The sequence below is a fragment of the Saccostrea cucullata genome, unplaced genomic scaffold, assembly GCF_032062105.1.
Source record: "Saccostrea cucullata isolate Sc308-1 unplaced genomic scaffold, CSIRO_AGI_Scuc_v1 ctg778, whole genome shotgun sequence".
In the NCBI taxonomy this organism is placed as follows: Eukaryota; Metazoa; Mollusca; class Bivalvia; order Ostreida; family Ostreidae; genus Saccostrea; species Saccostrea cuccullata.
The window spans coordinates 255,806-260,565 of NW_026925444.1; the positions used below are offsets into that span (position 1 = coordinate 255,806).

Sequence of the window (4,760 nt, forward strand, 5' to 3'; positions counted from 1 at the left end):
TCGCCAAGATTCATTTGTGCAGTTTCACCGTGACGTCATAATCGATTTCCCGAAGCTCTGCATAGACTGATATACCTTTGGCAGCCCTTCCCACTTCTGACACCAAGAAAAATGTTACGATATAGTGGTTCTAGAAGAAGAAGGGGGGGGGATAACTCCCCTTAGAAACCAGTAAACAACTCTAACGCATAATTAAAGTTTCATACATTTATTGAGTCTGCAAAATCAACGTGAACAATTTTAATGCAAAAAAAAATAAATAACGTCCAGGCCTTTTAACCACCCTTTTTACTAATAAATATCACAACATTAATTAAATCCCAATAAATAGCCGGATCTCGAAATAATCGATATAAACGGCTAAAACCTATCTTTTAAACCTAACTATCATTGAATGAGAGATAATTAACAACTGCAAATTTAGATAAGATCGGATCCTGAAGTAATCAAGATATATATGATTGTAAATAAACCCCCGAAGCTGTTAACTTAAAATTAAACTTTCCTTAATTAAATTAAACCAATTAACAAATTACAATTAATTGATTTCAGAGATAACAAATACCCTTACCAAAATGAAATGTTTGCTGCAAGTTTGCGGCAAGCTTGCAGCAAGTTTGCGGCAAACAAATCTATGTACCAGAACAGTATGCCAGAAGTGTGCAGTAAATGCAGCTAGCAGCACACAGTATGCCACTTGCGGTTCATTGTGTGCTGCTAGGGGCACATATGTACTTCTAGCGGCACATTAAATGATCTGATGCACATATGTGCCAGAAGTATGCCACAATTTTCCCTTAGATGCCTTTTATGTATATAGTGTGCCAGAAGTGTACCAGAAATGTTTGTTTTAACTATCAAAATCTCTGTGTGCCAAAAGTGTGCCATAAAGATTTAGGAACGACTTGTCTGTTGCGTTACAGACCTATCTAAGAACGGCTTATCAGTTCACATCCGGTTTAGAAGTTTGCGCCAATTTTAAACCACCTGGGTCATGACTCATGACGACTCATGACAAGAACAAAGAGAAAGGAGAAAACAGCAACATAGACCGTGGATAAAGAGAGAATGTGAGTATTTTAAAAAAAATTGTATAACACTGATGTCTTTTTAACATAGAAATAAGACTTGACTGTATTTGCTGAGCCAGTTAGAATTTTTACAGTCCTTCAAGTTCATAACAAATTGGGTCGATATAGAATATGTTGTTTTTTTTTGTTCTATCCAGATGGACTGATGATGAATCAGTAAACCCTCCACAAAGAATAGATCAGGAGGGCATTTATCTGCAGGAAAGGATTCTGCTAACTAAGAGATGGACTAAAAGTAAGTAATCACAATTAAGAATTAGGTCCATATAAATGTTTATGTCATATAAACAAATAAACAAATGATAAAATACACTTTACATTATATAATTTGTCAAAGAAGCATGTAGTTTTATTTAAGGAAGTGTTGTTTTTGAATCCTTGTTTGTCAATCTATCCTGAAATGCCATTTAATATGATTTTAATGCACACAAAACAAGATACAAATGTGGGATCTCTAGGTCAAAATTAGGTTTAATTCATTGCTTAAATAACTATTGGTTTCAATGACTGCAATGCGAGTAATTTCTCTCTATCTTTTTAACAGGTACTTGCATAATGTTGGAAAGGAAGGCCCCCCCCCCCCCCAATCATAAAAAGTTAGTTGAAATGTCAGAGTGAACTTGAAGTACTGTACCAAGAAAGTAGTTAATAAATATTCCTATCAAATGTGTCGCCCGCATGGTTAGAGCATCTGCTCTCGAGTCACGAAGTAAGGAGTTGAATTCTACTGTGGATCCTTCGGATGAGACTGTATAAACTGAGGTCCCATGTTGCAGTAGGTGATGATCAAAAAAGATCCTCCCTGCTCAATGGCCCTGAGTGCCAATTAATGTAGTATAGGACAAAATTTGCAGCTCTCCCACGGCAGATGTTGGCATCTCCATATAAGTGAAAAATTCTCATGAGGGACTTTAAACAATATACAATCAATCAATTAATGGGAAATGCAACAGATGAGGACACTCTTTCAACATGACATGGATTCTTCAAGGGGATTATGTTGTTGTTTTTTTATAAGTGATAGAATCAAGACACTGAACAAAATGGTCGCCTTTACTGTGTAAATAATATTGTGAGATTTAATTTGTCAAAATACTTTATATGTTTTTATTCATATCGTGCAGCACTATTACTTTGATATGTGCAGTTGAAATTCATTGTAAGAGGTGAATCTTTTCTTTGATGTAAAATGTTTTGTGATTGTTGTTAACTACAAATCCTCTATTCATTTTGCATAATGACCAATGTAAATTTGTGCCATTATATTACTCAAAGGTTGTGAATTTATTTTTTTAAATCTGTTTCTTTCTCTATCTGATGTATACAGTGTAACTGTTCAATCAACAGATTTTGTTCTCGTACTGTGCAAGTCTTTTTTTAAACATTAATATTATAGTTAGTGTTGTATATACATGTACCTTTTTACCTTGAAATTTTCATAAATAATGTTTAAAATGACTTAAATGTTCTTTTTTTTTATAGTACATGTATTACATGTTGCTGTCATGTTTAATCACGTTCTTTTAAAATTAATTTGTTTAGGTAAAGTATATTAGCTTATGGAATTGTATATGCAGAAATGTGCCACAAGTGTGTGCCACAAATTTGCAGTTAACTATATGCCAGAAATGTGCCGCAAGTGTGTGCCACAAACTTGCAGTAAACTACATGCCAGAAATGTGCCGCAAGTGTGTGCCACAAACTTGTAGCTAAGTGCATAATGTAAGGATTTGAAATGTTTGCCGCAAATGTGCCAGAACTTTGCCGCAAGTATGCCGCAAACTGTGTGCCAGAAAAAAAATTTGCATACGAAAAATCTATTTGCGGCAAGTTTGCCGCAAATATTTGCCGCAAGGTTGCGGCAACTTTGCAGTAAACTTGCTGCAACTATGTGCCAGAAGGCTTTTATTTTGGTAAGGGTAATTACCAATTTTGACTAAAACACCCCAAAAAATGATGTTAATCCAAAGATCAAAAATAGCACACTCCCGATTTACGGAAAAATCTCCCCTTATATACTTTAGTGAAAAATCGTACACAAAACCCATACGAATTCGTATAGATCCATACGGAATATTACGACAAAAACGGAAAATCTTATACGGAAAATAGTTCCGTTTAAATAATTAGATCAATAATAAAAATTTCACCATAAAATAATTTGACTTTCATTCATTCAACAATAATTAATTAATTACCTTATAACTGTTCATTTTTACTTCTTTTCAAAACCCCAAGGGAGTATAAATATATACCGCGGATCAAGAGTAAAATAAACTTGAAGAATACATAATGCAATGCGCCGCCATGTAAATAGAAAAATAGACAGTCTGCAAGCCTACAACACGTATCTGCACAATACAGGTAAAATACTAGGTAAAAATGTAATTCAATCAAAACATCTAGTAGTTAATACTCTTTTAACAGCATTTATGCAATTACTTCAACATGGACATCGTTAAATATGAAAGGATATGCATGTATTACATCTACTCGTTCTACTTTCACTTTGCATACGATGACATGAAAAGTTGTGAATCCAATTTTAGAACATCACATAATAAATGTACAATACATGTACATACGATCAAATTACTCAAATTGTGAACCATATAAAGTGTTAAATTAATATGCCAAGATTTGTAATTTAAAGACAAATACAATATGGGGACTTGAAATGACCAAACTTTACACTTTTCACTCGAGAATTTCACTGTTTTCGTATTGGAAAATTAATACTAGTATCTACTTAAGATGTCCAACTTACAATTCAGAACAGTTATTAACAAGAAACATATATTGACGCAAGCGTCAAAAGTCGGCCGCAAACCAATTAGAAAAGGGAATGCTTGATCTGTTATTAAAATATCTTATATTAATCTGTTAATTAATATATCCTTGTGAAATTCATTAGCATGCGACTTGACAGGATTTTCTTCAATGCATAACACATATACATTAATACATGTATCAGCAATTACTCATAGTCCTCTTCACAGTGGACGTCTCCGTGCACAGTGTGGTACAAACCAATACTGTCGTAAGTTTGATGTTTTTAAACTAAATTAGTTTAAGCTTATCTTAACGATATATAGTTTTGCTTTAATAAAAACGCAACAAATTAGTGAGGCTCTTCGCTCGCTCTCAGAGGATGTTAACACCCCCACCCCCCCCCCACCCCCCCACCCCCACACACACACTATAGATCCGCCACTACATTTCTCCTTTTTGTGTGAGATATGGCGGGAAAAGAATTGGCATATTGTAACACGGGCTTTATCCTTGTCTGTTGGAGCAAAATCTCGTAATTTCCTGTCTGATAATAAATTGTCATTATATCATTTGGAAATTTTCTATCGGAAATGTATATATACTCGGCATTTTAAAATATATTCAGCAAATCCTGTTTAAATAGAGAAAGTTAAATTGTTTTTACTTGTATACTGTTTAACGCGGTCTTTGCTTTAGACCATGCCCAACACGTCTCCGCACCTCGGTTATGTCAGAGTTTGTCAATCAGGATTGGATGAAACATTTAACCCACATTTACAAAATTTTAATTTTATTATTATTGTGCGTATTTTGTTAAACATTTAAACACTCTGTTTTAATATTCAATTATATGAATGTTCTATATTTATATTTAAATTGTTTTAACTCCGCAGAAAC

General features: G+C 33.8%; 1 long non-coding RNA gene across 1 annotated transcript; it reads left to right on the top strand.

Moving 5' to 3' along the window:
* Window positions 1–716: 716 nt before the first annotated feature.
* On the top strand, window positions 717–2,502 carry LOC134268856 (uncharacterized). Its single transcript, XR_009992444.1, has 3 exons — window positions 717–1,070; window positions 1,229–1,326; window positions 1,636–2,502. It is a non-coding gene; the product is annotated as an uncharacterized LOC134268856 (long non-coding RNA).
* The last annotated feature ends 2,258 nt before the right edge of the window (window positions 2,503–4,760 follow it).